Source organism: Canis lupus, chromosome X, assembly GCF_011100685.1.
Source record: "Canis lupus familiaris isolate Mischka breed German Shepherd chromosome X, alternate assembly UU_Cfam_GSD_1.0, whole genome shotgun sequence".
NCBI lineage: Eukaryota > Metazoa > Chordata > Mammalia > Carnivora > Canidae > Canis > Canis lupus.
The window spans coordinates 99650390-99662111 of NC_049260.1; the positions used below are offsets into that span (position 1 = coordinate 99650390).

Sequence of the window (11722 nt, forward strand, 5' to 3'; positions counted from 1 at the left end):
TTTTTTATTTTTATGTATTTGGATGCTTTTATGTTGAGTGCATAAATATTTACAATGATATCTCCTGTTGGAGTGTCCTTTTCCTGATTATATAGTGCCCTACTTTATCTTTTGTTATAATCTTTGTTTTAAAGATTATTATGTCTAATACAAGTATTGCTACTCAGGCTTTCTTTTGTTTTTGTTTTTTCTTTTTAAAAAATATTTTATTTATTTATTTATGAGAGAGAGAGAGAGAGGTAGAGACAGAGGGGGAAGCAGGCCCTGTGCAGGGAGCCTGATGTGGGACTCGATCCCAGGTCTCCAGGGTCAGGCCCTGGGCTGAAGGAGGCATTAAACTGCTGAGCCACCCAGGCTGCCCCTCAGGCTTCCTTATGGTAACCATTTGTATAAAACATGTTTCTCCACCTCCTCACTTTCAATCTGCAAGTGACTTTAGATCTAAAATGAGTCTCTTATAGGGGCACCTGGGGTGGTTTAGGGGTTGAGCATCTGCCTTTGGCTCAGGTCATGATCCTGGAGTCCTGGGATCAACTCCCGCATTGAGCTCCCTGCAGGGAGCCTGCTTCTCCTTCTGTGTCGCATTAATAAGAGCCTGTGTCTCTGCCCTATCTCTGTATCTCATGAATAAATAAATTAAATATTTTAAAAAATAAATAAAATAAAATGAGTCTCTTGTAGGCAGTTATGGATGGGTCTTGTTTTTTTTGTTTGTTTTGTTTGTTTTTTTATCCATTTCTGTCACCCTATATCTTTGATTGGAGTGTTTAGTACATTTACATTCAAAGTAATTACTGATAGATATATATTTACTGTAATTTCATTATTTCTTTGTGGTTCTTTCTGAAGGTTTGAAGGTTTTCCCGATCTCTTCTTGTCTTTCGCTCTTTCATGGCTTGCTGTTTTCTTTCATGATATGTTTGGATTTTTCCTCCTTAATTTTGCATATTATTAGTGGCTTTGATATATAGTTACCACTATGTTTGTATATAATCTCTTCTGTATATAGAAGTCTATATGAAGTTGATTGTCATTTAAGTTTGAACCCATTCTTTACTCCTCTCTCTCTCTCCATGTTTTAGGTATACGCTATTATAGTTTTAATCTTTTTTGTGAGTTTCTTGACTTTTTATAGAAATATTCATCTTTACAACTTTTTGTGTTTCCCACCTTGATACTGTCCCTTTGGTCTTTCCTTTCCACTCAAATTGTCCCCTTAAAATTTCTGGCAGGGATAGTTTAGTGGTCATAAACTCCTTTAGTATTCATTTGTCTGATAATTTTTGTTACCTCTCATTCTATTCTGAATTACATCATTACTGGATATTCTTGGCTGCAGAATTTTAACATTTATGACTTTGAATAGGGTCATGACACTCCCTTCTGCCTTGGAAAATCACCTGCTAGCTTTATCAGTTTTCTCTTGTAAGTTACTGTCTTTTTTGTCTTGCTGCTTTTATTTTATTTATTTTTTCATTATCACTATATTTTCCCAACTTAATTACAGTATCTTGGCTTAGGATATGTTTTTGTTGTTATTTTGTTTGTTTGTTTGTTTTTATTAAATGTGAGTTCTCTGTGGCTCCTGAATAAGGATATCTTTTTCTTTCCCAGGCAAAAGGATGCTTTAGCTATTACTTCTTCAAATACACTGTTCTCTCCTCTGTTCCTCTTTCTTCCAGGACATCTATAATATAAATTTATCATGTTTTGATGAAGTCACTGAGATCCCTAAGTCATTCCCATTTTTTCATTATTTTTCTGCTCTTTTGTTCAGCTTGATGACTTTCCATTACTGTGTCTTCTAGGTCATTAATTTGTTCTGGTCTTCTGGCCTACTGTTCATTCCATCAAGTATGTTTTCTCATTTCGTTTATTGAGTTCTTTATATCCGTTATGTTATTCTTTAAACAAGGTCTCATGGGTTTCTACTTCTTTTCTCCTTATGATCATTACTTTAAATTATTTTATTAGTCATATACTTACTTCTGTTTTCCTTAGATGTCTGTCTTTGGACTTGTCCTGTTCTTTCAGTTGGGATACATTTCTCTGTACTTTCACTTTGTGTAAGTCTTTGTGCCTGTTTCTCTATGTTACAAAGTCAGCTACATCTCCCATTCCTAAGTTAGATGGCCTTATAAGAAGAAGTCCTATAGTGTCCTGCCAAATAGTGTCCTCTGTTTCCCAAGGCCTGGCCCTTATAGGAGTGTCTCCAGTATATGCTACATGTCATCTACTGTTTTGTCCCGGCTGCTTTATCCTTCAGAACAGGCATAAACAGAGGCTCTCTTCACTCCTGTGCAGTGTTTGGTTCCTGGCCTGAATGTGGTTCATTTTAAGTAGGTGTCCTCTCCCCAGGCTGTTAAATGACAACTTTTGCCACTGCTGCTGGAACTAAGGCTCTGCCAACCTCCATTGAGAGACACAATGTGAACAAAGTTTTGGGCCCGTCTTCTGGTTGAGGGAGCATGGCGTACTAGGACTGAGGCAAGTGTGATTGGGTGGGCAATTCTACTGGAGTGTGGGGGGCATCACTTGGTGTGTAAGCAATTTAAATAGTATCTGTGCTGAGCTGCTTCCCACAGGTAGCTATGTGCTTGTGCTGAGGGACAGGGGAAGGAAATATCACTGGCCAGTTCCTTTGTGGAACATTCCAAATTTCTATCAAAAAAGGATTCTTCTTGCCATTTTAATATTGCAAAAAATAAATAGGGGAAAATAAAACAAAATGTACCTGTCTCAAGAGAACCTTGGTTTATATAGAAAAATGAGATTATGGTTATGTCTCAACAGTGTTTGAATTAAAGCAGAATGTGACTTTCATTCTGGAAAGCCAGGCTCAGAAAACAGTTTCCCCATAGTTTTAATATGACTAAGGGAGAAGGCTTTTGGAAGAATAGAATGAAGATGAGAAACAGAGACAAAATTTGTCCGGCTTTTAAAGAGAAACTAGGGGAACTATCTTCACTAACAGAGAGGTAAGTTTGGCCTTGAGATTTGAAAAAGGATGACTAAGATGAAAGATGCTGCAGAGCCCAAGTGGTATGAATTGATGACAAGATGACTTACCTACCCTCTTTTCTGATTTATCATGGATTTCCTGTGTGATATGCTGTATAAATCAGAAAGCTTAGAGTAAAATAGACACAGAAAATATGTGTATACCTGAAAAATCACACAAATGTCTGGCTTTATTTCTGCACAATCAACACATTTGTTCCTATACAAAGACAGTTATATTTAGTTTTCATTTGTTTTACACTTGGCATACTGCTAGATAATTTTCTTCATTTTTTTTTTTTCTTTTTGAAACTGCATCTTTCTTCCTCACTTGACTGCAAGGGTCATACCTATGATTTCTCGATAGCCTTCACATGTTCTATCTAGCATAGCATTTTTGTGCACATACTAGAAGCCTGAAATGTGCTAGAGGAACTACCTCAGTACAACAATGAAAGGCAGTTGTAAACTCTTTTGTGTTTTGTTCAGCTGCCAAAATGTAGGGCCTAAAGCTAAATGACATGTTTTTTATTAATAAAGTTGCAGCCTTGTCAGCAAGTACTTCAAATGAAACTGTCTCTTCCCATAACAGGATTGTCAGGGAGATTAATTTACGATTTCCAATTGCTTTCCTGATAGTAACTGAAGTATTGTAATTTCTGTGTTGTACTAATATTATAGAATTTATGAGGACTTTCCACCTTACTATGTAGGTTCATAAAGCTATCTCATTTTAAGAAAATGCTTCTTCAGACATAAAGATAGAAGGTTATTTAGGGATATTCTGATAACTACTTCATCCAGAAAAGGCCCCCATTGCAGAGCTGAAGGGCAAATCTAGAATTGTGTGCAGGTCTTGGATATAAAGATCTTGAATATCTAATTTCAGAAGATTTTCATCATTGGCTTTCATCATTGGTTTGTATATAATTAATACTGTTCAATATAGCATATAAGATTGAAAATATAATAAGACAGATGTCTTGAAGGGAAGAAAAAATATTCTTAAAAAGGAAAGTTTTGTATTGATAATATTGTATAAATAAAGTACATTGTAAAGTTCTTTTGAAACGGTTTGTAATAAAAAACATTCTTCAAATCATAAATACAATACCTTTATGGATAGATAGATAGATAGATTATATATATATATATATATGATAGATGATAGATAGATGATTGATGATAAATAGATAGATAGATAGATAGATAGATAGATAGATAGATGATAGATAGATATAGAGAGGGCCAGTTCAAATAGGTTTTTGGCCTCAGTAGCCTATTTGAAGTGCAAAATTTCTGGATTTTGTTGGATGGAAGAACCTTTGGTAACTCCATTCAATTACATCATAAGTATTATCCCAACTACTTTTATGTGTGATTGTCTTTTTACCAGTTATGATGTACAGATTGGTGTATTATGTCTCAAATCTATTTCAAATCTCTATAGTATGTTTACTATTATTTATATTATTATCTGTATATACTTGAATTTTTCATTAAGTGTTCATGAGTTTCCTTCCTGCAGAGTTTAAGGAAATGAGCAGTCAAGAAGAAAGCTCTGCTAATTAGCTTGGAGCCTGTCTGTCTGAAGGAGGCCAACAGCAAGGAAAATGAGAAGCAGTCAATGAAAGGACTTCTGTCTCAACAACACACAGAAAGTAAGTGACAAGATTTTAAAAACTAAACCTAACAACCAACATTCAAAAACCTCTATCCAGGGGATCCCTGTGGTGGCCGCAGAGTGGTTTAGGCCTGCATTTAGCCCAGGGCACGATCCTGGAGACCCGAGAGATCGAATCCCACGTCAGGCTCCCGGTGCATGGGGCCTGCTTCTCCCTCTGCCTATGTCTCTGCCTCTCTCTCTCTCTGTATCTATCATAAATAAATTTAAAAATTTAAAAAAGGGATCCCTGGGTGGCGCAGCGGTTTTGGCGCCTGCCTTTGGCCCAGGGCGTGATGCCTGGAGGCCAGGATCGAGTCCCACATCGGGCTCCCGGTTGCATGGAGCCTGCTTCTCCCTCTCCTGTGTCTCTCTGCCTCTCTCTCTCTCTGTATGACTATCATAAATAAATAAATAAATAAAGGTGTGTGTAGTATTTAAAAAAAAAATTAAAAAAAACAAAAAAAACCGAAAACCTCTATCCATTTCAATTAAATATAAATTCAAAATTCTACATAAATTACAATGTTTGCAGAAGCATTAACTATAAGTCTTTATATAGATGACATTGTTATTACTTATAAATATGCATATATATTTATAGATGTATGAAAACAGATAGAGAGATATACATTTAAACTAACCACATTGGCCAAAGGAAAAAGAGAGTTTGAAAGATCCAGCTAGCAAAGAGGCAAAGAAAATGAGCACAAACTTTGCTTGCTCTAATTCTGTGCTACTAAAAAGCAATACATAAGGATAAAACTCCATTTGAAGGTATGATATCTCATAGAACATCAGGCAATCATGCACCTATACAGTAATGATGGTAATAATCCAATATTAATAATTTTACACTTAAATTCACAGCAATTACTTTATGTTTTAAAAATGTACTCATGAAAACCATTAGACAAATTCAGTACACCAAGAGTGGGGAAAATTAAACCTCATTATTTTAAAACAAATATAAAGCATAAAGATCCTTAGATCTGAAAAAAGGGAAAACAAGATTCTGGACCCCGAGAAGGAAAATGAAATAATTATACAAGAAAACAAAGCTGAATTATTTTGGTTATGTTAAATATTTGAGATTGTTAATTAATAGTTTGGTTAATACAAATGAATGATATATGACTGCATTGAACCCCATCTCATTCTGGGAAATAACAAGTAAAAGAGAATAAAAATTATGTTTAACCAAAAGAACCAAGGAATGCTTTTTCCAATTTTGGGGAACACTCTCTTTCACTGAACATAAGATCGTGAATGAGTTAGGAGCCACAATTTATTGAAAAACAATGCAAGTTGCATTTCAAGAACCATTTAAAGAATATAAGTGGTGTGATATATATACTTCAAAGGCTGGATGTTTTATTCATTCAGAATATTGTATCTTGATTTAGGTAATACATGATAAAAAGTGAAGGAAACTACAAGCTCTTCAACTCAGAGATAAAAACTTATATTTATGATTTATTGTCCTGATCCTTTGCTCACCCATGTTCACAATTACTTTTCCTCTTCATCCCTTTCTAAACTTCCACACCCCACTTTACAAATCTCCACTTAATAATTTACCTGTCAGGATTGCTGCCGAAATATGATGATTTCATTGATTTTTCCCACCATTAATTTATTCAACAAATATTTATTTAGCAGAATACACGTATAAAATATAGTGCTGTGAACTGGAGATATAACGATGAACAAAAGTAGACAACATTCTTTACCCTCATGGAGCTTACCTTCGATTTGGGAATAAAAGATGAATTTTTTAAAAAATTAAAAATACATCATGAAGATACATATTATCAATGTGGATGTTTGTAAATATCTTCTCCGGATATAGACATAAAAAAAAGAAAACATTAAATGTGTGTCAAGAAAGAAGCAACCAGAATGGTTTAAGAACCACACTTCCTACATTCACAAGGAATTGTATACCACTCCAGTAATTTATATGTTGGCTGCGTGCTGACTATGTAGAATTGCCTATATTTTGGGGAAGAGATCAAGAGACCAACATGTTTAAGTAGAATCGCATGATTATAAGATAAATTATGTTGGCTTAGAAACCAATAAAATTCTAGGAATTTATAAGTAGTAGATATTCCAAGAGGATAGCAGAATTTAATTAGAGTTGTTTTGGATAGAATATATGATTCATCTCCTCCCCTAAGGACTAAAATTCTTTATTAGATGTTGTTTATATTAATAACCACTGGTCTATAAACTCAGATTATAGAATATACCATAGAGTAAAAGTGCAGCATACTATTCAAGTTGTACAACAGTGGGAACAAAGTTAATTTGAGAATCCAGGAAAGCTTCTCTGAGGAAGGAATTTTAAAATGAGAGATGGGTGACTAGAAATCACACAAGTAAATGTTAAGCTCTGTGAAGGGATGGGTTCTCAGCAGAAAAGGTGGCCCGGTATTAAGATAGATGGTTTATTTTTTTTTTTTTTTTTTTTTTTTTTTTTAGATAGATGGTTTATAATGCAGGAATATTGTACAGACATTGCTCTTTCAATACTTACATAAATAAGAGGCAAGGTTTAGGATTTCTGAATGGCTGACAACTGGAACTAAACTCTGCAAAAACCTAGGAGTTCACATTTCTGTAAAACAGGCATTAAAATATCTCCATTGGCCGAGAGACTCAGTAAGTAAGAAAGTTGGTTATTTTGAAAGTGTTATGAAAAAGATTCACTGCAAGGAATCAGAATCCCAAGCTACTGCCAGATGCAGAAAAAAATGTATAATTCATATGGTACAAGGATAATGAAAATCTCAATCCAATAAGTTACTATAAAAGAAGCTTTGGAAACATTGAGACCCATAGACACTCCACAGAAGTAAATATGAAACTGCTTAAAGGAAGTCTGCACAATCCCTGCAGAAATAATTACTCTCTGGGGTGCCTGGGTAGCTCAGGTGGTTAAGTGTCTGCCTTTGGCTCATGTCATGATCCTGGGGTCCTGGAATTGAGCCCTGAGTTGGACTCGCTGCTCAGTGGGGAGTCTGCTTCTCCCACTTCCTCTGACAATCTCCCTGCTTGTGCTTTCTCTCAAATAAAGAAAATATTTTTAAAAATTTACTTTGAAAATGAGGTTACAGTTAAAATTTCATACCACAAAAGGAAGCAAACCACCATGAGAGAGTGAGCAAGTAAAAAATAAAAACATAAGAAGTAACACGTTGTAAACTATATAGATAATAGAAAAATTGAGAGTATTTAAAGTAAGTTTTTTTAAGGTAATCAAGTTAAAGGAAGGACTAGATACCACAAAGGCAAGTTCAGGACACCACAGCAAAAATGACAAATAATCAAATAGAAATTTTTGAAATAAAAATACAGTCATTTGAATAAAGAACTTGAGAGAAAGAAAAACATAAATTTAAAAAGACTTAGTGAAAGAGAACATAGTCTGAGGAACTTAGTTGGATTGCAGCATAGATCATTAAAGAAACAGTAGATATGAAAGAGAAATCCAAGCAATGTGGAGGATAATATAGAAAAATCTAATCAAGTGTTATCTAATCAGAGTTCCAGAAGGAGAGAATTAAAAAGATCAAGAGATTGTTTCAGCCTCTCAGGTCTCAATGAGACCCAGTGATGCTCCAGAGTGGGAGACAAGCCAATTTGGAAACAGATTGAATCCAGCTTCATTCAACATTACCACCAGTTATTTGATAATGACAGAACCCACCTAGGGACAATTTATATTGACGCATCCTGCCTTACGTCATCCTGCCTTCCATCCTGTGAAGGACAGCAGTTCCAGGATAAAGCTGTCATTGTGAAGTGGTCTAGAACTCCATTCCAGAAAATCCAGCAAAGCATCACTGTGCAGGACCATCATCCCACACCAGATAGCTGCATCATCAGCATGATTGTGGGCCAGTTCAAAGCTGATAAAGCTGATAAAAACTCTATCATGAGGTTCCACCAGATGTTCCTATTAAAGAACATCAACAAAGGTTGAGTTCTCACCAATGACATGTTCAGGCTTGTTTGCACAACTTTGGCTCATCTCCCAGCCAGGAACTCAGGATGTTTCCATTTCCTTCCTCTTTCCAATACTATTCACACTCCTCCATATGCTCCAAATATACACAAATGAGCAGGGCCATGGTAGGAGTGGATGCAGTGCTCTGCTCTTACCAAGGTATTGTGCATAATATTTGGACGCTAGACTAGTTGCATATGACAGAAGTTTGTATAGTATCACCTTAAACCTTTGAAAGACTTAAATAATGCAAAATAATTTAAATAAAAATTGAAATGTAAACAAAACAACAAAAAGCTGACAAAACCCCATTCACTGGCCTTTTGGACATGCTGCCTGTCAACAACTATGTGGACATTAAAAGTATACATAGATTTCAATCTTCTAAGTGTGTATTCTCTATTCCTTCAGTTCCCTTGATGTCACCTTTAGAATGCAAGTAGACAGCATGCAGGAAAAACATGCTTTACTACAAATAAGGACACAAGATAACCTTTTATTGTCCTTATCAAAAGATCTATCTACAGGAGAACATATAATTAGATGGCCCTGGAAATGGCAAATAATTTCACAGTGTATGAGGTTTTCACACCTGTGGGAAATAGGTATAGAACAGGACTTAAACATCACCCCATTTCTTCACCCCACTCCATCAAAAACAAAAGTATGCAGCCCCAATAAAAACTGACACTATCCGGGCAGCCCTGGTGGGGCAGCGGTTTAGCGCTGCCTGCAGCGCAGGGCGTGATCCTGGAGGCCCGGGATCGAGTCCCAAGTCGGGCTCCCTTGCATGGAGCCTGCTTCTCCCTCTGCCTGTCTCTCTGCCTGTCTCTCTCTCTCTCTCTCTTTCTGAATGAATAAATAAATCTTAAAAAAAAAAAAACCTGACACTATCCTAATTGCCTTATGTAGCATTGTAATGCACCCACTATCCTTTTTGGGTTTGCCCCAATATGTAACAGAATGGAAGCAAACAATTTGATACTGTAAACCTGGAGCTTAAGCTTAGCTGGGGGTTGTGGTATCCCAGAGTAACACCACTACCTGCATTCTATTTAACAATCATGACCTACCTTCTTTGGTGCCTACTTAACATCTTACTCTTTGTCCTTAGATTCTTCATGGGAAACAGGCTTGCCTATTGGGCCCTGATTGTGGCTTCTATACAGAATAAGAATTACTCTTGAATGTGTAGTGAACTTCCTTTATCAGCAAATACTGGCCCCCATGGTGAATTCAAGCTATCAATCTTACCATTTCAAAATCTTCTACATTTTTTATAACACCACGATGCCCCTACCCTGACTCATGTGTATTCCTTAGATATCTGGATTCTGTACTCCCCTCCTGGGAAGACACGAAGAGGAAAATTTTCTAATTGATAAAGACACAAATAAATAAGACTCTGCAAAGCAAACAAACAAATAAAGATGAGAAAGAGAAAACTTTCCAAAAGTAATTGGTTGGAGATTTTCCAGAATTGAGGAAACACAAAACTTCTTAGTCTTAAGGAATATACTAGGTACAGAAGAAAATGCAATAAGACTACATTTAGACTCATCAAGTGGTAAAAACAAAAAGTATCAAAGACAAAGAGAAAAATCTTAATTCCTACCAGAGAGAAAAGATTAATTATCTACAATGGAATTATAATCACACTTACCTAAGACTTCTCATTAGCAACAATAAATGTCAGAAGTAAATGAAACAATATCTTCAAAGTTCTGACAGAACATAACTATGGACTTAAATTATCAACTAATTTAAAGTGTCATTTAAGAATAAGACTGAAATAAATTTTCAGACCTACAAGATTTCAGGGCTTACTACTACAGAGTATACATCAGTATGAAAGAAATGAAGGGTTGGGATGCAGGCACAATGGTGAAGAAGGAAATAGGTAAATTGTGTCGGTAAATTTGAACTAGTAATGGGTCATTCTAAATGAAAAGTAATAATCAATTTAGGTAATAATGAGTACTGGAGAATTTTTTAAAAATGGGCACCTAAAATGCTAGAAAGCAATAGTATAGAAATGCTAAATATTTGAATGAAAGTATTCTAAAATATTTGTAGGAAAAAGGATATAGACACTAATTATAATTTAGGTTAAGTACAATTGTTAAAATGTAAAGGACAACTAAAATACAATAAATATAAATTCCAAACAACTAAAGGAAGGGGAAATATATGAAATATGTGATAAAATCTGATCAATTCAATGATGACAAGAAAGGATTTAGTAGAAATGACTCCAATTATGTAATAATCATGACTAATGAAATTATTGGGGTCGGGGAAATATGGCAGAGGAGTAGGGTCCCCAAGTCACCAATCCCCACCAACTTACCTAGAAACTTTCAAATTATCATGAAAACCTACGAATTCAACCTGAGATTTAAAGAGAGAGCAGTTGAAATGCTCAGAGAGGTGTTTGCAATTATAAAAAGTACAGCTCCTTTTTAGCCACTCTGCACTGAGCAAAATGACTAGAAAGAAGAACTCACCAAAAAAGAAAGAATCAGAAACAGTACTCTCTGCCACAGAGTCACAGAATTTGGATTACACTTCAATGTCAGAAAGCCAATTCAGAAGCACAGTTAAAAAGCTATTGGTGGCTCTGGAAAAAAGCATAAAGGATTCAAGAGACTTCATGACTGCAGAATTTAGATCGAATCAGGCCAAAATTAAATATCAATTAAATGAAATGCAATGCAAACTGGAGGTCCTAACGACGAGGGTTAGTGAGGTAGAAGAACGAGTGAGCGACATAGAAGACAGTTGATGGCAAGGAAGAAAGCTGAGGAAACAAGAGAAAAACAATTAAAAGACCATGAGGAAAGGTTAAGAGAAATAAAGGACAGCCTCAGAAGGAAAAATCTATGTTTAATTGGGGTTCCAGAGGGCACCAAGAAGGACAGAGGACAATGAAGCATATTTGAACAAATCATAGCTGAGAATTTCCCTAATTGGGGGAAGGAAACAGCCATTCAGACCCAGGAGATAGATTCCCCCCTAAAATCAATAAAAACCATTCAACACCT

General features: G+C 35.6%; 1 pseudogene; it reads left to right on the top strand.

Annotated features, from left to right (window-relative positions):
* Positions 1-2907: 2907 nt before the first annotated feature.
* Positions 2908-8869, top strand: LOC119878126 (annotated as a pseudogene).
* The last annotated feature ends 2853 nt before the right edge of the window (positions 8870-11722 follow it).